Raw genomic sequence first — 22,884 nt, 5'->3', positions numbered from 1 at the left:
CTAATAATATTAATCAAGTGCACACAGTTATAAGTATTTGAGTTACTTTAATTCTGCATGTTGAACATGAATAAATTAACCATTTGTTGTATGCACAATAAAGGTTATTAATTGACAAAAAAAAATAATAATAATAATAACACATTTTAAATACTAATATGCCTAACTGTTTACTTATTTTAAAGGTGTGATGGGCCAGACATTAAAGCAAAAATTGTTGTCGGTTATTGAAGGACATCAAACCAAAACAAAAAGAAATTAAAACTGATTAAATGGCACTAGAAAAAAATTGCTCAAAGCGAAAATAAAGTGCAATCACTGCCAGCACAGAATGAAGCTGACATATAACTCAAACAAAGGAGACAATTATGTTTGGTAAGTGTTAAATATACATATACTGTACACACACAGAGACAGACACACACACAAATACATCATCATCTTCAGCATGCAGAATACACTTTCCTATATAGTTATATTTTTCTTATATTATATTTTGTTAAAGGTCCTGTATGAAAAAAGGACACAGGAGAAAAATCATGTTGGTGAGATCTGGATCACTGTTTGCAAAGCCAAACTGCAATTTATTTTCTTGGATGAAGTTCATATATCGGTATGTAATAAAATATTTATTATTATTACTATTATTTTGTACAATACAGAAAACAATTGTCCAAGACTATCAGTACAACATGTAGTGTCACTTTTATTAACAGGTTTGCTCAAGGCCTTCAACTAAGACAAATTGACATGATTGAAGATGGCATTGCTGGAAGCTCAAGAACACTAAGCAGGATGGCCCAAAAAGTCAGAGGAATATGCAGATATTCTATGAAGCTGTATGCCAGAAATAAAGGCCAAATGATTGGACATCCCAGAGAGTTTGTTATGATTGATGAAAGCAACTTCCGCCACAAACGAAAGGTAATTAAAATACAACTTAAATACAAGACATATTGCAGAGATATGAAGATGTAATTGTGTGCATAAAGTATTAAATAGACATTACAAAGCAATAATTAGAAAAATACAAATATAATCTATTATTCAATTTTACAAATGATCATGGTTTTATCCAGAAGTTGCTTTTTGTTGTCTCGCCTATACACCTATTTATTGATTGCTTTAAAACAGTTTGTGAAATTATTTAAACGAAATGCATGTATTTTTTCATTAAGGAAAGTTTCTTAAGAGAAGGAAAAGTATACATGTTAAAAGTAATTAGGTGATGTCAGATGTTTTGAACCCTAAATTTTAAAGTAATAAGGCCAGTAGGTGGCAGTACATGTTTTAATTTAAAATACATTAATCAAGGTAGTAATTTAAAATTGTTATATTATTTCACAATATGACTGTTTAACTTAGTGTGAGTATTTTGTTATAGAATATGTGCAGATTTGTTAAACACCTTATTTGTCTTTGTAAACTTGTTTTATATTGTATAATTATTTTTGTTTTAATATTGCATGATTATTTTGCAGTATGGACATGGAAGATTTGCAAAGACTTGGCACAGAAGAAAATGGGTCTTTGGAATGCTGGGGGTTGCACAAAGAATTAGAAAACCCATTCTAAAGCTTGTTCATCGAAGGACTGTCACGGTTGATGGGTTTGTGTGTTCTTTCTGTATGTTATGTGTCATGCCTTGTGTGTTGTCGTGTGCGAGGGTGTGTTATTTGTTTACCTTTGGTGTGGACGGCGTGCTTTCTATCAGCTGACTCGTCAGCTGACTTGATCATCCTCCAGCTGATCCTTGTTTGCTGACTATATATTTCAGCCTGTGGTTACTGCTGGTTATCAGTCCGTTGTTTGTCCTTGTCTATTGTTCCCCAGATTCCTTCGCTGTCCATTGAAATCTTCGTGGTATCCTGTGGTATCCTTTGAGACTTTTTCCCTTTGTTCTTTATTAAAAACTTGCTTTTGGATCCTCTGTCTAAGAATCGTGACAGAACGGACTGATCGAACATGGATCCAGCAAGTATCCCCGGCCTGGCTGAGTTTGTTTCGCAAGCCACCACACGCATGGACAGGCAAGATGAACAGATGACCACCACCAGTCGCGCTATCCAAGCGTTGGTCACACAGGTGTCTGAACTCACCACACAGCTGCAGCATCTTCATACTGCTGGTGTCCAACAGCCTGTTGCAGCAAACATCAGTCCACCTGTTGTGTCCGTATCTGATCAAGCTGCTCGATCTTCCAAGCCTCGCCTCCCACCTCCGGCCTTCTACTCCGGAGAACCGGAGTTGTGTCGTGCCTTTTTAGCGAAGTGCTCGCTGTACTTTTCCTTGCAGCCTTCCTCATTTTCCACGGAGGAGTCAAAAGTGCCGTTCGTCATCACGCTTCTCACCGGGAGAGCAGCGCTATGGGGAACCGCTGTGTGGGAGAAGAAACTGCCATGTTGTTCTTCATTTAAAGCCTTTTCAGAGGAACTCAAGAAGGTTTTCGATCAAGCCGTGGCGGGCAGAGAGGCGGCCCGGATGCTCACGGAGTTGCAACAGGGGCAGCAGAGTGTTGCTGATTACTCAATTGAGTTCCGCACCCTGGCGGCGGAGAGTGAGTGGAACGCTCAGGCGCAATGGGACGTCTTTCTTCACGGGTTGGCGGATCGCATAAAGGACGAGATATTTGCTTTGGATCTTCCTAAAACCCTGGATGGGCTTATTGATCTAGCCATTCGCGTGGACTCTCGTCTTCAGCTCCGGGAGAGACACACGCGACACACATACGCTCTGGAGAATTCCCCTCTTCCGGCTGCCACTGTATTTCCGGGGTTGGTGGACACGCCCCTCTCGGAACCTGAACCCATGCAGATCGGCCGCTCTAGGCTGTCGCTGGAGGAGAAGCGCAGACGCCGCAGCGAGGGCCTGTGTATGTACTGCTCTGGTGCGGGTCACATCGCGGCTCATTGTCCCGTAAAAGCCAGAGCCCGTCAGTAGGTAAGAGGTTACTGACGGGTGGGGTATCTTTGGACAAATCCTCTCTTGCAGCCACACTTTTGAAGGTTAAGTTGGAGTGGTCATCTGGGAATTTTATGACTAAAGCACTTATTGACTCTGGTGCGGAGGGAAATTTTATTGACTCTGATTTAGTTCAAAGACTTGGACTTCCTGGGATTTCTCTCTCCCAACCCATATCTGTTCATGCTCTCAATGGTTTCTCTCTTCCTTCCATTACTCATTCCACTGGTCCTATAAGACTGATCACCTCTGGTAACCACTCTGAAGTTATTCATTTTTTTTTAACAGAAGCTCCTGTCACTCCAGTGGTCCTTGGGCACCCATGGTTGGTAATGCACAATCCACATATTAATTGGAGGCAGGAATCAATAATCTCTTGGAGTGAGAGCTGTCATGCTACAAGTCTGTTGTCTGCCTGTTCTTCTGTGTCTCGTTCTGTTTTTCAGGAAGAACACATGGATCTGTCAAACGTGCCCAGTGAGTACCTCGACCTGAAGAGAGTGTTCAGTAAGTCTCGAGCTGCTTCTCTTCCTCCACATCGTCCCTATGACTGTGCTATAGAGTTATTGCCAGGTACGTCTCCGCCTAAAGGCAAACTTCATTCGCTCTCCGCTCCAGAGAGGGAGGCCATGGAGAAATATATTTCTGATTCTCCAGCAGCTAAGATCATCCGTCCTTCTTCATCACCAGCAGGGGCAGGGTTTTTTTTTTGTGAAAAAGAAAGATGGCTCCCTCCGTCCTTGTATAGACTACCGAGGGCTGAACGCTATCACGGTGAAGAATACATATCCTTTGCCGCTGATGTCTTCTGCCTTTGAACGTCTGCAGGGGGCGTCCTTTTTTACAAAATTAGATCTCCGCAACGCTTACCATTTGGTCCGTATTCGAGAGGGCGATGAATGGAAGACTGCTTTTAATACCCCCAGGGGGCACTTTGAGTATTGCGTCCTTCCTTTCGGTCTGTCCAACGCCCCTGCAGTCTTCCAAGCACTCGTGAATGATGTGTTGAGAGATATGCTAGATCAGTTCATTTATGTTTACCTGGATGACATACTGATATTTTCCCATTCTCTCCAGGAACATATTCAACACGTCAGGCGAGTGCTTCAGAGGCTGCTAGACAATGGGCTTTATGTCAAGGCGGAGAAATGCGTATTTCATGCACAGTCTGTTCCGTTTCTGGGACATATCGTGTCGGTCGAGGGGATGCGCATGGATCCAGAGAAAGTTCAGGCTGTGGAAATTGGCCAACCCCAGACTCCCGCAAGGCCCTGCAGAGGTTTCTTGGTTTTGCCAATTTTTACCGGCCTTTTTTCGCAATTTCAGCCAGCTCGCCGCACCTCTGACTGCCTTAACCTCCACCAGGACTCCGTTCAGGTGGTCCAATGCAGCACAAGTTGCGTTCGACCGACTGAAAAGCTGTTTTGTTTCAGCCCCCATTCTCATTGCCCCTGATCCATCACGGCATTTCGTGGTTGAGGTTGACGCATCAGAGGTGGGGGTCGGTGCTATCCTGTCCCAGTGCTCTTCCTCGGACGGCAAGATGCATCCCTGCGCGTATTTTTCACATTGTCTAAACAATGCAGAACGAAATTATGATATTGGTAATAGAGAGCTGCTGGCTGTCAAGCTTGCGTTGGAAGAGTGGCGTCATTGGCTAGAGGGATTGGCTTAAGAATGTTAAGCCTGACGCACTGTCTCGAATTTTTGATCACTCCGAGCATGCATCACCTCCTGAATCCATCGTGCCACGCAGACTTTTTATCTCTGCTGTCACCTGGGAGATCACGTCGAGGGTCCGCATGGCATTAGAAGGGGTAACGCCTCCGCCTGGATGCCCACCGAGTCATTTATTTGTGCCAGAGGAATTACGGTCTGATGTCATCCGTTGGGGTCACTCTTCCAAGTTGGCCTGTCATCCGGGGGTGAGTCGCACCTTGTCTCTAATTAAACAACGATTCTGGTGGCCAGTTATGGCTCGTGACATAAGGGATTTTGTGTTGGCTTGCTCAGTTTGCGCTGTTTCTAAGACTTCCAATCGTCCTCCCGCTGGACTCCTTCAGCCGCTGTCAGTGCCGTCGAGACCCTGGTCCCATATTGCCCTAGATTTCATCACGGGTCTTCCCCCCTCCAACGGGAATAAGGTGATTTTGACCGTAGTGGACCGGTTTTCAAAGCCACTCACTTCATTCCTCTGCCCAAATTACCATCAGCCAGAGAGACAGCGGCTGCTGTCATTGATCATGTCTTTCGTATCCATGGCCCTACCGACAGATGTGGTTTCTGACAGGGGGCCTCAGTTCATCTCTAGATTTTGGAGAGAGTTTTGTCATTTACTGGGGGCGACTGTTAGTCTTTCTTCTGGTTTCCACCCTCAGAGTAACGGTCAGACAGAGAGAGCCAACCAGGATCTTGAACGTATGTTACGATGTTTAGTGTCTCAGAATCCATCCTCCTGGAGCCAGCAGCTCTCATGGGTGGAGTACGCACATAACTCTTTACCAGTGTCTGCCACGGGCCTCTCTCCATTTGAATGTAGTCTAGGGTACCAGCCACCTGCATTTCCCAGTCTGGAATCTGAAGTCGCGGTTCCCTCCGCCCACGCTTTTGTCCAGAGGTGTCAACGCACTTGGAACAGGGCCAGACAGACCCTCCTTCAAGTGGGTTCGCGCACCAAGGCTAAAGCCGATCGCCACCGGTCTAAGCCTCCCGTTTACGTTGTCGGTCAAAAAGTGTGGCTTTCATCTAGAAATATCCCTCTCCGCACCGTATGTTATAAACTTGCACCCAAATTCATTGGCCCGTTTTCTGTCATCAAGATCATTAGTCCGGTGGCAGTCCGCCTCAAACTTCCTCCAGCGTACAGGAGAATTCATCCCGTATTTCATGTTTCTAAATTGAAGCCCGTTTTTCATATGGCCATAAATCCGCCTACTCCGGTCCCCAACCCCCCATCCCCCCCCCCCCCGCCGCGTCTCATAGATGGGGAGACGGCTTATTCGGTTAAGCGCATTCTGGACTCTAGACGGAGGGGACGAGGATTCCAGTACTTGGTGGACTGGGAAGGTTATGGTCCAGAGGAGAGGAGTTGGGTTCCTGCAAGGGACATATTGGATCATTCTCTCATCGATGATTACAATCGCCAGGTAAGCTCTTCTGGGAGAGGGGGTACTGTCACGGTTGATGGGTTTGTGTGTTCTTTCTGTATGTTATGTGTCATGCCTTGTGTGTTGTCGTGTGCGAGGGTGTGTTATTTGTTTACCTTTGGTGTGGACGGCGTGCTTTCTATCAGCTGACTCGTCAGCTGACTTGATCATCCTCCAACTGATCCTTGTTTGCTGACTATATATTTCAGCCTGTGGTTACTGCTGGTTATCAGTCCGTTGTTTGTCCTTGTCTATTGTTCCCCAGATTCCTTCGCTGTCCGTTGAAATCTTCGTGGTATCCTGTGCTATCCTTTGAGACTTTTTCCCTTTGTTCTTTATTAAAAACTTGCTTTTGGATCGTCTGTCTAAGAATCGTGACAAGGACCCGCAATCAACTTATCCCGCTTATTGAACAACATGTGCATCCTGGAAGTACAGTAGGTGAGAGTTCAAAGTGGCTATTACCGCCGTGGCTTATACCGCCGCCGTTTGAAATAAATGCTGCTCTGTTTTTAGTGTAAGACCGCAGTTTGTGAAAAAGCCGCCAGGGGGCGCAAAGGGACGGGATGCGAACGGAAAGAAATAGCCTTTACAGCAGCTTTAAATATGCTACTGTGCTTGTAAGTGATATTAAACAATAGGTCAAAGCATTATAAGTCCTTCATTAATCATTTAAAATTTGTTAACACACTTTATTGTAAACTTTTTAAGTGCAAAGAGGACTCGTTTTGGAATTGAAGAAATAAAAGACAACTAACATGAAAGCACAAACATTCAGTACAATAAGTAGTCTTAAATAAATAAATAGAGCAGTCTTTTAGCCCGTTTTGATAGGACTAAGACAAGACTTTTTCATTTATGTTTTTATTTATGTTTTTATTTACATTTTCGTTGTTGATTATATTTTACTATCTTATTTTATGTCTGAATTATTGTACATAATAATAAACGAATAATGAAAATAAATTAAAAATCTTAGCTGATGTTTCGGAGTCGAAATAATATATAAAAGAGAAATGTTCTTTTAACAGTCCCTATATATTTAATCTTTTTCTTTCTTTTTTTCCTGTCATTTCTCTTCAGCAAATTATATTTTTTAAAGCTGCTTGATTCTTTTAAAACCGAAAGCAGAGCCCGTCAATTGGTGTTTTTCTATAAGATACGTTTATCCTACGATAATTTATCCTCTGATCCTTTTGCATAAAGGTTTTAATTAAAAAAAACAGGTCACTTAATTACTTTCGATGTGCTAAAATATTTGTTAAACGAATGTTATTTAAAAAAAAAAGCATATGCACATATTACAATTGTAAAATAGTCTAAAATGCATGGTCTAATCAGAAATAAAGGAAATTAGTTATATTTAATGCATAAAATAGGCTAGCCTTTTTATAAATTGAGTTTAATTGATTTGAAACTTTTAATTGCATTTTAACGTCCTGTATAAATAATAAAAATTGCATCAGATTGACGAAAAAACGAATATTAATACCTGCAAACAGGGCCACGGTTACTTTTTTTTCACTGACTGGCAAACGCGTCAGAAAAAAAACTGCTGAATCTCTGCGAATATTTGGTTAACTTATAAAACAAATGTCTGGTTTAGTGATGTTAGTAATGCATAGAAAAATGCAAAGCAGAATTCTCCTGAGCTCATTAAACCACTGATGACAGCGACGGAATCAATGGCCCACCACGTTCTTACGAACATATTTTATTTATTAAAGGTATTATTTCATTGACCTGAACATAACCAGTTATAATATAATTACTAACCCATCCTCTAAAGCAGGCAACACTCTATTCAGCTATGTTTTGTGTTTTTACTTAGAAATATTTTCTTTTTGGCGAATGCTTGGAGCGTAATATAGATATTTTAAATAACAGGTAGTAGGGGTGGGCGGTACACCGGTGTCATAGTCATCACCGGTGTGACATTGCGCCACGACATGGATTTTCTAATACCGTCAGTACCGTAATAAATCAATTATGCGCCTTGAACGGCTGCATTTACATCAATAATAGCTAATTCTAAATAATAAGGCATTCAATTTTCTTCAAAGGTTCAGTTGTGGTCTGAATACATGTCCTTATACTACAGGGCTCGAAATTGCAACCATTTTGGTCGCATGAGCGCCCGAAATTTAATCTATGCGCCCTCATAATATATTTGGGAGCATTTGTGTGTCTGAATATAATGAACAGGGAGCTTTTGTTACTGCAGGAAATACAAACGGCTGAAGAGTGAAAAGTGCACAGGTTTGCAAACCTCCCCTAAAGTTATAATAATAATAATGGCGCAGATGACAGCGATCATAACATGAGGTAAATGTTGATCCACCAGCTGAGATCAATCGAGTGTTTTCGGAGAAGGTGCCCGAATCTTGATGCGTTGCATTCACCGCGTGTTCAGCGCAAATGTCCGCTAAATATAAAATCTAACACTGTACACATCATCGCCAAAGAAACTCACCTTTACTAAGTTTACACTGAAACTACGGCTCATAACAAAGAGCGGAATTGCGCTGGTGGTCATCATGAGAATCCTGCTCTGTCTGCTCATAAATTGGTGTGGCTGACTCGCCTGTTTTATTCCACCAACACAGAGAAATGAAGATCAGTTCATAACGAGACTGAGCATTTACAATGAACCAAACCAAAACTTTTAAAGAGTGATAGAAGTGAAACTTTCTTTTGTCCGTTCTTCCTTGAGATGTTTTTTATTTTGCTATTGAAAGTAATTCCATGATATTATGCCGTCACCGTTCAAAAGATAAAAACATTCATTTTCATAAGGCCCCATATTTAATGCGGTTTCGTTTTTAAACGCATAGGTTTTGTTACGCCATCCGTCCTATAGGAGTTTTGGATTTTGTGTATTCATGTTTGTGAAAAACACTTAATAGTGGAGACCCCTTCCCCCTTCTCATAACCAAAAGCTTGTCTGTCAGGAGTTAATGGGCATCAGTGAGGCCGAAATCATGTCTATTTAAGTGTCTTTAATATGGTGTATAGATTATTATGCGTTATTGAAACATCAAGGGGGACGCAGCAAAGTCACTTATAAATTAAAATTGTATTATTTTAAGCAATTTTATTATTTTTTGCAACAGCCTTACATTTAAAATGGAAACTTAACGGCGATTATAATCAAAAAGAACTCAGCCTATAAGGCTAGATGTTTTCTTTCCCTTATTTATTAATTTATTTGTTCATGTGTTTGGCGCATGTAACTCGTGTGCCATCGGAAAACTAGTGTAATGACGGCAAGCCATCTTTCCCAGACTCGGGGCAAAGTCCTGCCTCTCCTTTCACTCCGTCCCGAAGCCCCAGCTGGCCCTCCTGGCATCCTCTGCGTAAAACATATGCTGGATAAGTTGACGGTTCATTCTGCTGTGGCAATTACAGACTAATAAAGGGACTAAGCCAAAAAGAAAATGAATGACGAATGAATGAATGAATAAATAAATAATAAGAATAAAATAAAAATAAGGTAATGATCTTTACACACAGATGCCGCGTAAGTGGCCTTTTTTAATTTAGAGATGGTACATTTGAATTGCCTCTGCCATTTCTTCCCCCACCTCAAACCTGAAAGTTGAAGAGAGAACTATATTCTTTGAATAAAACTATTGCGCTATAAAAGGAAAAAACGCAGAAGAAATTTGCCATTATATTAATTTTAGCACAGCTGCCAGTCATTTTCACATTCGTTTTTCAGTTAGGGATTAATATTAAAGTAGCCTAGTAAAAATGTCTATACTATAATATTATAATTTGTTATATCCATTATTATTATTATTATTATTAAAGCTATACAATTGACAAAACGCAGAGCCCTTAAAAAATTTGCTTTCATTTTGACATAGCTAAAGCACACGTTTAAAGTTATGTAAAAAAAACATCCCATTCTACAGCAGCAGTCAAGTTAGGACACTTAAAAATGCCTTTTGCGTTTGAAGATGATCGACCTGCGAAGTTATGTTTACAGTGTTATAAAAGAAAAAGGTAGGCTATTTAGTGCGTGTGGATTTACCGTAGACAGGCTTTCTGTTTGGCTAATGCCTAAAAATGTAAGTAAGTAACACATTAATTTTAGCAACTATTTTTAAATGGCATTTAAATTTTAAATTCATTTTTTTATTTAATTTAACATTTAAATATAATTTAATTTAAAACATTTATTTTTTCCTCGCTGATTTTGGTTGGGTAATAAAGCATGATGACTCAGATATGATCTAGTTTAGCTTGCATGTGTGGGCATATTTTGACGTCTTTACCTAAAACTTTAAACATTTATAATATTTAAAATAAAACGGAAAGAAATAAGGAGACTAACATAATTTAAAACACTTATTTGGTGCTTAAACCACCTTCAGAAAGTTTTGCCAGCTGTGGTAGAGCGCAACGGAGGCTCCACTGGAATGTAGCAGATGTGTTAAAACTTGGTATTATTTATTAATATGTTATTAATGTGTTTTTGTGTTCCTCGTCTTGTACGTCGCCGTTATTGTGCGTCAACGTCACGTTTATCTGTCCTTAAGCGCGCATATAGTCGAACATTTCTGCTCGACATCGGTAGAAACAAACTTCACAAGTTAAACTCCGCGGACACTGGTGATCTGCAAGATTTCGGCTTGCTCCGGATGCGTACCCATCCTCCGACCCCCACCTCACCACTTCGCCCACAATGGAGGCAATGGAGGAAGCAGAAGAGGGGTAAGCGCGGGGGTATCCGAACAAGGCTAGCGGCTAACCCCCACAAACCCGCTATCCCCTCCATCATTCTAGCGAACGTACGCTCGCTAGACAACAAACTGGACTACATCCGTCTACTTCGTTCATCACATAGGACTGTAAAGGACTGTTGTGCTTTTGTGTTTACGGAAACTGCACATTAGTGAGCAGCAGACAGCCCACCCCGATGCTTTTCTCATCCTGGCAGGGGACTTTAACCATGCAGACCTAAAGAGTGTGTTTCCAAAATACAACAACACATAGACTTTCCAACACGGGGCAATAACACACTGGACTTTTACACCACACAGAGAGGAGCTTACAAAGCCTCCCCCCTCCCCCACCTTGGTGGACCACTTAACTGTCATGCTAATGCCTGCTTACACACCGATAGTTAAAGTCACCAAACCGGTTTGCAAGGAGATACAAGTGTGGCCAGAAGGTTCTTCAGAGGCTTTACAAGACTGCTTCAATACCACAGACTGGGATATGTTCAAACAGGCTGCCACTCAAAAGAGCAAGAGCACCAGCCCCAATCATGTACACCTTCTACAGAGGCACTATTGAGAGCATCCTGACCAGCTGCATCACTGTGTGGTATGGAACCTTGGATTTTCTGCAGGAAGACACTTCAATGCATAGTGAGAACAGCTGAGAAGATCGTTGGTGTCTCTCTCCCCTCCCTTCAGGACATTTACAGCACACGTCTTACCCGTAGAGCCCTCTGCATAACAGCAGATGCCACCCACCCAATGCACAACTTCTTCAGTCTGCTGCAATCACACACACACACACACACACACACACACACACACACACACACACACACACACACACACACACACATATTAATTTATATATATTTGGTTGACAATAAATAAGTAAAAGAAATAATTAATGAATGAATTCTACAGTCTGCTTGTGCCTCTATGTTTATAGAGTTACTGGAGACATCCAGTAAGACACAGTCAAATATTCAGTCCAAATGCACTGGAGAGACCTGAAACATGTTAATTTTTCCTTATTGGCTATATGACATTTAGATGTTGCATATTATTCTGTGGTCTTAAGAAAAGTGTTAAGTATTTCAGCACATAAGAGCAAATATAGCTTATAGCCCATTTCGTTGCGCTCCGCAGCTTTTCACTAATAAAGCTCTTCATGTAAATTTCATTTTTCAATTTTAGCACGTCATATAAAAATATCGCCCTTGCGCCCTCATTTATGATATCCTGCCGCCGGGCCTGCTATAGCGAAACTTTATTGTTTGAGAAGAAACAAAAACGGAAACTGTGCATGAAAACCTGGCTGGGAAGACGGCGATAACATGAATTTTCTGTTCTTCAACGAGAAAAAAAAAATCGCAGACACGACTGTTATGAAGCGGACAGGAGACAGAGGTAAGGAAACGTTAGGGTGTTTATTAAATGACAACAAGGAGCACATGAAGGATAGCCAGGAGGATCAGGAATGATGTTGGGGTCTTTTCCTCCGTGGCTGGGTAACAGGAATACACGAGGATGGACAGCACACACCAGATACAGCTGACAGAGGATGACACAGACTTGGAAGGACTGGAAGACAGGACGATTCGGGAGGACCAGGAAGACTAGGAGGAATACAAAGAGAACAGGTAAGTAAATCGTTTGTTTAGCTGAGGATGACTACGCTGAGTGGTCGCTCAGTTGTCCGCTTTCGTCGAGACGAGCCCGGACAATGAGCGACTGGAGTGCTGTGCTTTTATCTGGTGCTCGTGAATGTGATGCAGCTGTGTGCTCATTAGAAGTCAGGTGATGGTGATCTTCGTGAGTGGGGGTCGTGAGAGCCTGACCAATCCATGACAGTACCCCCCTCCCCAGGGCCCGCTCCTGAGGGCCGACACCTCCGACGCCGTGGTGGTCTCCCTCTGCCTCTAGGCGCTGGGAACTCAGGGTGGCTCTCATGAAACTCCACCATGAGACTAGGATCGAGAATATCAGCTCTGGGAACCCATGTCCTTTCTTCGGGGCCGTACCCTTCCCAGTCCACCAGGTACTCCAACTGGCCACCACGACGTCGGGAACGCAAGATCTCCTTCACTGCGTAGACGGCTCCTTCTTCTAGGAGCAGTGGAGGAGGGGGTTCCTCTTCGTGGTCAGGCTCTGTGGAGGGAAGAACAGGATCGTGATAGGGTTTCAGGAGTGATACGTGGAATGTAGGGTGAATACGGTAGTGAGAGGGTAATTGTAGTTTGTAGGTGACGGGGTTAACCTGTTCCACGATGGTGAAGGGACCAACAAATCGGGGACTTAACTTGCGAGAGGGCAGTCGCATGCGTATGTCCCGGGTGGATAGCCACACCTTTTGTCCGGGTGTGTATCTGGGTTCTTCAGACCTTCTCCTATCGGCGGTTACCTTGCTTCGACGGACTGCCCTCTGCAGATGTTGATGAGCCTCGTCCCAGACTCTCTCGCTCTCCCGGAACCAGTGATCCACTGCGGGGACATCAGATGGTTCGCCATCCCAGGGAAAGAGCGGTGGTTGGAAGCCCAGGACGCACTGGAATGGCGTGAGTCCGGTGGAGGGTTGCCGCAGTGAATTTTGGGCATATTCTGCCCAGCCCAAATACTGGCTCCAGGAGTTCTGGTGACCACTGCAGAAGGTCCTCAGGAACCGTCCCACCTCCTGAATCTTCCTCTCTGTCTGCCCGTTGGTTTGGGGATGATATCCAGAAGAGAGGCTGACGGCCACACCTAGGAGCTTGAAGAAGGCTTTCCATAGACGTGAGATGAACTGTGGACCTCTGTCCGACACAATATCTTCTGGAATACCAAATGACCTGAAGACTTGATTAAAGATATTGTCGGCAGTTTCAAAGGCTGTGGGAAGACCTTTCAGAGGGATTAGTTTGACAAACTTTGAGAATCTATCTACTATGACTAGAATACAGGTATTACCTTCTGACGAAGGGAGGTCAGTGATAAAGTCCACTCCTAGGTGTGACCAGGGACGGTTCGGAATCGGCAAGGGATGGAGCTTTCCAGCGGGTAGATGACGTGGGCTCTTGGATTGGGCACAGTCCTTACAGCCCTGAACATATTGCCTCACATCCCTTGCCATGTTTGGCCACCAGAATCGTTGGGATACTAGCGAGAGAGTATTGTTGATCCCTGGATGTCCAGTGCCTAGCGAGGTATGTAAGGAGTGGATCAGATCTACCCGGTGTTCAGGTGGTATGAACTGCCGATGAGGAGGGCATCCCGGCGGAGCAGGGGCTTCCGGAGTGGCAACGACTGGAGGAGCGTTCCAGGTGATCGGACAAATGGAGATGTGTTCGGGAAGAATCTTCGTTGGGAGTTCTTCATGATCGTGATGCTCGTGTAAACGAGAGAGAGCGTCTGCTCTTAGATTCTTGGGTCCTGGACGATAGGAAATGGAGAAATCAAAACGTGAGAAGAAAAGTGACCATCTGGCTTGACGTGGACATAGTCTCTTGGCCTCTTTGATGTATTGGAGGTTTTTGTGATCTGTGATCACCTGGAACGGATGTTTGGCTCCCTCCAACCAGTGACGCCACTCCTCCAAGGCTAGCTTGATTGCTAGAAGCTCCCTGTCTCCTATGCTGTAATTCTGCTCCGCCGGGCTCAACTTCCGAGAGAAATAGGCACAGGGATGCAGTCGGGGCGGTGTATCATGATGTTGAGATAATACTGCCCCGACGCCGGTGGTGGATGCGTCCACTTCCACCACGAAAGGAAGATTTGGGTCAGGATGAGTCAGGAGTGGGGCCCTTGTGAACTCCTTCTTAAGAAGGCGGAAGGCTGCGGCTGCTTCTTTGGTCCACTCCAGTCCTTTGGGTTTACCCTTGAGGAGATTAGTGAGAGGTGATGTAATCCTGCTGTAGTCCTTGATAAACCGTCTATAAAAGTTAGCAAACCCAAGAAACCTCTGGAGCTCCTTAATGGAAGTGGGTTCTGACCAGGATAGAACAGCCTCAATTTTCTTCCCATCCATACGTATACCGGTTTGGTCAATGATGTATCCCAAGAAATGAATCGACTTCTGGTGGAATGAGCATTTCTCCGCTTTGAGGTAGAGGTGATGTTCTCTCAATGTGTGTAGGACCTCCGCAACGTGTTGGCGATGTTCGGCCTCACTCCGGGAGTAAATGAGGATGTCATCTATGTACACTATTACACAGTGGTGAAGAAACTCCCGGAGGACTTCATGAATGAAGTTTTGGAATACGGAGGGGGCGTTGACCAGACCGTAAGGCATGACCTCATATTCATAGTGGCCAGTAGGGGTCACGAATGCTGTCTTCCATTGGTCCCCCTCACGTATTCTTATCAGATTATACGCGCTGCGGAGGTCCAATTTAGTGAAGACTTTAGCTTCTCGGAGCTGTTCCAAAGCGGCTGGTACCAGAGGAAGGGGATATCGGTATTTTACTGTACCGTTATTAGGACCCTGTAGTCGATGCATGGACGCAGCCCTCCGTCCTTCTTGGCCACAAAGAAGAAGCTTGAGGCGGCTGGTGATTTTGAGTGACGTATGTACCCCTGACTCAGAGCCTCCCTTATGTAATCTTCCATTGCCTGATTCTCTGGAAGCGAGAGCGGGTAGATCCTACCTCTTGGCAACTGGGCATCTGGAACTAGGTCGATCGCGCAGTCCCATGGCCGATGCGGCGGTAGCTGGGAAGCTCTCTTGGGGCAGAAGACATCATGAAAGGAGCTGTACTCCTTAGGAATGTGGATAGACTGCTTCTCAGGAGGGCTCTCGACCGATGTTGCAAACAAAGAAATGGGGTTCCGACCTTGAAGAGGGAGATTTGGAAAACAGGCAGGTGTACATCCAGATCCCCATTTCTTTATCTCTCCTGTGCCCCAAGAGATGATGGGATCGTGCTTCACCAGCCACGGGCGCCCTAGAATGATGTCCATATTTGCACCCTCCAGAACCAGAAATTGAATCCTCTCTTGATGTAACAACCCCACTTGAAGAAGGATGTCTTCGCATTGTCGATGGATACGGGTCGAAGATCGAGTGCACTGGGTTATCGGTTGTATCTGGTATATATGCGAGGACGCCTCAGTACGGAGGTGGAGTTGACGACAGAGGGATTGGGAGATGAAGTTCCCTGCTGACCCGGAGTCGATGAGGGCTGTGACAAGGAGAGAAATAGAGGCAGTAGTTATTTGTACGGTGGTAGTAAGTGGTTTACATTGTTCAATATTCGTACTGAATACACTCACTGAAGTCCGAATGGGACGAAGGGGACACTCCATACGGGTGTGTCCACTGACACCGCAGTATAGACACAGACCCCGGGTCAGCCTCCTCTGTCGTTCCGCTGATGTCAGTCTTCCAGACTCTATTATCATGGGTTCTGGTTCTGGAGAGGCTGTTGACTCAGGCGATTGGAGGAGTGCAGACGAGGGGGTGATGGTGTCCTGTTGATAGGAACGGAGACGATCGGAACATCGGAGAGAATGTTGGATGAATCTCTCCAGACCCATTGTATCATCTAATGTGGCCAGTTGGATTCGGAGAGTGGGTTCCAAGCCGAGCCGGTACGTGGTCAACAACGATCTCTCATTCCATCCACTTGCAGCTGCTAGAGTGCGAAACCGGAGAGCATATTCCTGTGTAGATAGAGTACCTTGCTTTAGATGATACAGCTGCTCTCCAGCGGCTACTTCCCCATCAGAACGTCCAAACACCTCTTTGAAATACTCCGTGAAGGTAGTGATGGAATTCATGACCGGCCCGGCTTGGTTCCAGATCGTCTCAGCCCATTTAAGTGCAGGTCCAGAGAGTAGAGATACGATGTAGGCGATCTTCGACTTATCTGTGGGATATAGAGAAGGTTGCATTTCGAATATGAGGGAACATTGTAACAGAAAACCATTGCACTCCCCCGCTCCGCCTGAGTAGGGCGCTGGTCGGGCCATGGGACTGGAAGGAAGGGCCGAAGAAGAAACTGTGGAGGCGGAAGTGCTCGGTGCTGGTGGTGCGTTGGAAAGTGGAGCTGGTGGCTGTAGAATCCGCTTCAACTGGTCCACCAGCTCTTGAAGGTGATCGGGGGTGCTCATGTTGTCGTCGTTATGGGTCCGGGCTTCTGTTATGAAGCGGACAGGAGACAGAGGTAAGGAAACGTTAGGGTGTTTATTAAATGACAACAAGGAGCACATGAAGGATAGCCAGGAGGATCAGGAATGATGTTGGGGTCTTTTCCTCCGTGGCTGGGTAACAGGAATACACGAGGATGGACAGCACACACCAGATACAGCTGACAGAGGATGACACAGACTTGGAAGGACTGGAAGACAGGACGATTCGGGAGGACCAGGAAGACTAGGAGGAATACAAAGAGAACAGGTAAGTAAATCGTTTGTTTAGCTGAGGATGACTACGCTGAGTGGTCGCTCAGTTGTCCGCTTTCGTCGAGACGAGCCCGGACAATGAGCGACTGGAGTGCTGTGCTTTTATCTGGTGCTCGTGAATGTGATGCAGCTGTGTGCTCATTAGAAGTCAGGTGATGGTGATCTTCGTGAGTGGGGGTCGTGAGAGCCTGACCAATCCATGACAACGACACAATGACGGCGTTAATTATACAACGCAGTGTTTACGATCATATTAACAACTAACATTAATATCAATAACTCCTCTGGCTTTAGACTTTACCTTTTAGAGCTTGTTCTTGTCGGCGCAATATAAGTTTATTGCATGTATAGCTATGAATCAGATTATGAAGAATGATTAAGAGCATGCTTATCCTTTATTTCATCCTTTCCGTAAGGTGTTTTATTTATTTATTTATTTATAATTTTTTTAAATAATGATGACAATATTCACTATCTAAGCATTCCTCGGTATACTACCAACAAATTACGCCCCTGTACCCAAGTAGCCTACCTAAGTTAATTTACATTTCATGTAAAAAATAAGAAATCAAAAAAGACAAAAGCATTATGCTAAATATCCGTACAAACGAACATGTTTGTTGTTTAACTTTCGTTGATAAAACAACACAATACAGCCTATAATAATGTAGGCTAGTTAAATAGAAATAACTTTAACTGCTTGAAACAGTAAACGTTACATTTTAGAAACTTCACAAATACTAATCAATAATAATATAAATAGTAACGTAGAACAAAAATATTAGCCTAGGCTTGTAACAACATAAGTCAGATGTTGAAAAACCTGGCTGGGAAGACGGCGATAAAATGAATTTTCTGTTCTTCAACGAGAAAAAAAATCGCAGACACGACACAATGACGGCGTTAATTATACAACGCAGTGTTTACGATCATATTAACAACTAACATTAATATCAATAACTCCTCTGGCTTTAGACTTTACCTTTTAGAGCTTGTTCTTGTCGGCGCAATATAAGTTTATTGCATGTATAGCTACGAATCAGATTATGAAGAATGATTAAGAGCATACTTTTCCTTTATTTCATCCTTTTCGTAAGGTGTTTTATTTATTTATTTATTTATTTATTTATTTATAATTTTTTAAATAATGATGACAATATTCACTGTCTAAGCATTCCTCGGTATACTACCAACAAATTACGCCCCTGTACCCAAGTAGCCTACCTAAGTTAATTTACATTTCATGTAAAAATTAAGAAATCAAAAAAGACAAAAGTATTATGCTAAATATCCGTACAAACGAACATGTTTGTTGTTTAACTTTCGTTGATAAAACAACACAATACAGCCTATAATAATGTAGGCTAGTTAAATAGAAATAACTTTAACTGCTTGAAACAGTAAACGTTACATTTTAGAAACTTCACAAATACTAATCAATAATAATATAAATAGTAACGAAGAACAAAAATATTAGCCTAGGCTTGTAACAACATAAGTCAGATGTTGAAAAAAAAACTGCGTCTCTCCGCCTTTTGTTTTCTATTCATATTTTAAATTCTTTGCCAGAAAAACTAACATGTTGACTTTGTTCGGTTTAAACGGAGACTTATTTGAGATTACAATGTTTCCAGCAGCACTGAGACGTGTGCCTGTAGCGCATGCAGATACTGTGGCAAAGAGGGTATCTTGCTCCGCCGCCTGCATTTCTCGGAAACCAGCTCTACATCGCGGAGCGGCGCGTTCTCAACTACCAAATATGCTGCTCCATTTCTCATCAACGTCTACTATTTATCAGTTTCTCTTTTGTATTTGGCCATTTTTGAAAAGGCCTCTCTGCCATACCTGGCTGGACTAGCTGGGCATTTGCGTTCAGTGGATGACACCGGAGCTGGCTCCGCATTCCATGGGCTGGGTGACATGACCGCAGCTCTGGAGGTTCGACGTGTTTGTCCATTTAACACTTATTTTTCTAAACAAGCCCAACAAATAGCTTCATCCTAATTATTGATTCGCCTTTCTCGTTCGCCACGAATCCAAAATGTTTCCAGATTGGCGCTGAGCGAGCATAAGCAGAGCGTAAAACACTGGCTGCAGTCAGTAAACAATTTAACAGATGCCCCGTCTGCAGCCAAACTTTAAAAATGTATAAAGCATATTTTAATCGTTTAACTGATACCATTCATCGGTTACAAACGTGCCCTTTCGGTTATTGTTTAATCGGTTATTTTGAGCATCCCCAACTAAACCGCATGTGCAAGCTCTATTTTTTTTTTCTCTCACGGCCGCACGCCGGAGATCCGGCATGGTGCCGGAATACTTTAAGCCCTGGTAAGATCATGTTTATTACTAAGAAAACTAAATAAAAATTATATTTTCATTGAACACATCTGATCACATAAGGTACGTACAGAAAAGTCTGTTTAGTGTTGTGGAAAGGCAAAGCTGAATATCTGTGGTTAAACTGCCACCCAACGGTCAAAAGCTGCTGGCGCACCAAGTACCGCTGTCGCCGCGGTATGAATGGCGCCATAAGGAACACATTGAAGTAGTAACATCTGTATACTCTCACACCACTGTGGATCTTCATGTGTTCATTAAGGTTTGCTGATCGGTTGAAACTCTTCCCACACTGAGTGCATGTGAATGGTTTCTCTCCAGTGTGGGTCTTCATGTGTTTATTAGGTCTGAGGAGTTGCTGAAACTCATCCCAAACCGAAGCTGCGGTCACACTAGAGTTTGAGCATGCGAAATTCTGTTGTACGGCGTTGCGAAAAGGGTCGGGATTTAACAAGATGATTACACATTAAAAAGAGAGCGATTGGTCCATATTTTAAATGTCTGTCTCGAGAGGTCATGTTTTGATCTTTGATTGGTCTCACAGAGTCAAGTGATGGGATTTCGCAAGTCAGAGTTCACCAAGCTTGAACTTTGCAAGGTGAGCTGCGAAACTTGATGCACGAACTTGCGTTTCCGGTCTGACGTACTTGCGTGCGTATTGAAGAATTTTTTGATGATTTTAACTTCATCCTAATCCAACCTAGACTAATCCTTGCATTAATAGTTTAACTCTGTTTTTAACTAATTACATGATCTTATGCTGATGTGTTTATCCTGATATAACCTCATGTGCTTAACCTCATCTAACCTTGCTCCATAACAGTTGTGTCTTCGTGTGACTGATAACCGAGTTAAGTTAACTCCTCTGTACTTGTTATCAACAAAATGTTACAATTCCACTTTCAGAGTGTGCTCATTTACAGGAAAAATAACGGACGGGAGGGGCTAAGGCTTACTCTCTTTCAGGCTCTGTTATGTGTATGTGTGACTTTTTCTGTGCAGAGTTCCTGTTCTGCATAACAACTGATGATCAAACTGATCTGGATGAAAGATCTTTCTTACTGAAGTGCCCCTGAGTGGGGCTGAAGAGAGACAACAATAAATATGGGGGGGGCAAGGGTGTGGGTGTGTGTGCCCAGCTGACACAGACTGCCTGTGTTGCTATTCTCTAACACTCTGAGCTCTGTAATGCTTTATTCATCTAATTAATTAAATTGTTTAAACATATTTAAAGCCTCTAAATGATGTTTTAACCTGGGAGGACTAGGAGTAGTCTAACAGTATGAATGGAAGTCTATGGAGAGAAAAATCCAGTGTGACCGTGGCTTAAGTGCAAGTGAATGGTTTCTCTCCAGTGTGGATCCTTGTGTGTAGAATAAGGGATGATGATTGGCTGAAACTCTTCCCACACTGAGTGCAAGTGAATGGTTTCTCTCCAGTGTGGATCCTCATGTGTTTATAAAGGTTTGATGAGCAGTTAAAACTCTTCCCACACTGAGTGCATGTGAATGGTTTCTCTCCAGTGTGGATCCTCATGTGTGTATAAAGGTTTGATGATTGGCTGAAACTCTTCCCACACGGAGTGCATGTGAAAGGTTTCTCTCCAGTGTGGATCCTCATGTGTAGATTAAGGGATGACAATATGCTGAAACTTTTCCCACACTGAGTGCATGTGAATGGTTTCTCTCCAGTGTGGATCCTCATGTGTTTATAAAGGTTTGATGAGCAGTTAAAACTCTTCCCACACTGAGTGCATGCAAATGGTTTCTCTCCAGTGTGGATCCTCATGTGTAGATTAAGGGATGACGATATGCTGAAACTTTTCCCACACTGAGTGCATGTGAATGGTTTCTCTCCAGTGTGGGTCTTCATGTGATCATTAAGGTGTGATGATTGGCTGAAACTCTTCCCACACTGAGTGCATTTGAATGGTTTCTCTCTAGTGTGGGTCCTCATGTGAGTCTTAAGATTGTCTTTTCTTCCAAAACTCTTTCCACACTGAGTGCAGGTGAAATGATTCTTCAAAATACCATCAGTCTGTAAATGAGTTTTTCCCTGAATTTTGACATGATGTTGCTCCTCTTTACTCCCCTCATTCTCTTCAATTTGGTCTGAAATAAAAAAATAATAAAGTAAATAAAATAAAAAAATATTAGTTTTCATTAAGTCTTAAAAACTCTCATCAAAATCTGAAAAGTGAAAAGACACTGGAAACATTGGCTACACACTGTAATTTTGATGCACACATATTTTAAAATAAATCAGATCATATTTTGTTTGGTCCATTAACGTGTACACATTTAAGCAGATTCAATTCATCTTTATTTATCTAGTGCTTTTACAATGTAAAGTTTGTCAAAGCCGCTTAACATAGAAGTTATAGTAAATGGACTCTATGCATGAACTCTGCTGACGTGTTTCCGGTAGAATATCAGTTAGGCTCTTTACGTCCACATAGCACGTCCTACAGCGAAATCTAATAGCAGCGAAACCTAAACGCATCAGAGCATGGCAAAGATGGGAGATTTACTCTTAAATTGATGAGGATCTAGCGCCAGTGGATGTCCAGCATCTGGAACATCATTATTGTTCAGTTCTAGAACCCACGGTAGTTGATTAATACACCAGATCAGGCTGACAATCTCCATGAAGAGGTGGAGTGACTGAATGAAGATTGCTTCGATGCTGTATTTGGTGATGTTATTAAATTCTAATGGTACAGTTAAAAAATGATGTACTAGAATTTAACCCAGATGAAAGTAGTAACAAGTTGTAATTGTATTTTATATTAAATAATATTACGTTTTTATCCATACTTTCAAAAGTTAAAATCTGTAGTCATCTTGACGAGTAAAAGTAAAAAAAACAAAAGAAAAAATGGTCAGCTTCCTCTGAAACATTTTGATATTTTAGATGAGCTGGATCATCATGTCATCCTGAGTATAAATAAACTTTCACTCAAACTATGCAGCTTCTCTTGACTTCATCATTGACCTGAAACGCTGATCTCTCCTGTCACTCTATGCTTATAGTTAGTAACGTTCATACTTATGGATATTGTTTATTTATTCATTTATTTATGTTTTAATCCCGTATCAGCATCATTGGCTATATTCATGGCAAAAACATATAATAAAAATACAATATATAATCATAAAATCAAATCAGTTTCTTAACAAACATACACTGTACAAAAAACAAGTAGCAGCAACACTAAAATCAAGTTTGATTAAAGATAAATATTCTAAAAGTGCTCCAGAAGGCATCTTTTCAAACATTTCACACTCAGGGCTGCAAGATGGATTTAATTTAGTATTCTTATTATTAAAATA

General features: G+C 42.7%; 2 pseudogenes; one reads left to right on the top strand and one right to left on the bottom strand.

Moving 5' to 3' along the window:
- The window catches only part of LOC130222044 (zinc finger protein 721-like), a 495,527-nt pseudogene that overhangs the window by 299,285 nt on the left and 173,358 nt on the right, over positions 1 to 22,884 (bottom strand).
- Positions 1 to 22,884, top strand: part of LOC130222067 (gastrula zinc finger protein XlCGF57.1-like) — a 184,776-nt pseudogene that overhangs the window by 45,786 nt on the left and 116,106 nt on the right.

Source organism: Danio aesculapii, chromosome 4 (genome assembly GCF_903798145.1).
Source record: "Danio aesculapii chromosome 4, fDanAes4.1, whole genome shotgun sequence".
NCBI lineage: Eukaryota > Metazoa > Chordata > Actinopteri > Cypriniformes > Danionidae > Danio > Danio aesculapii.
The sequence above is the reverse complement of the archived record's forward strand: the minus strand, read 5'-3'. Positions and strand labels throughout refer to the sequence as shown.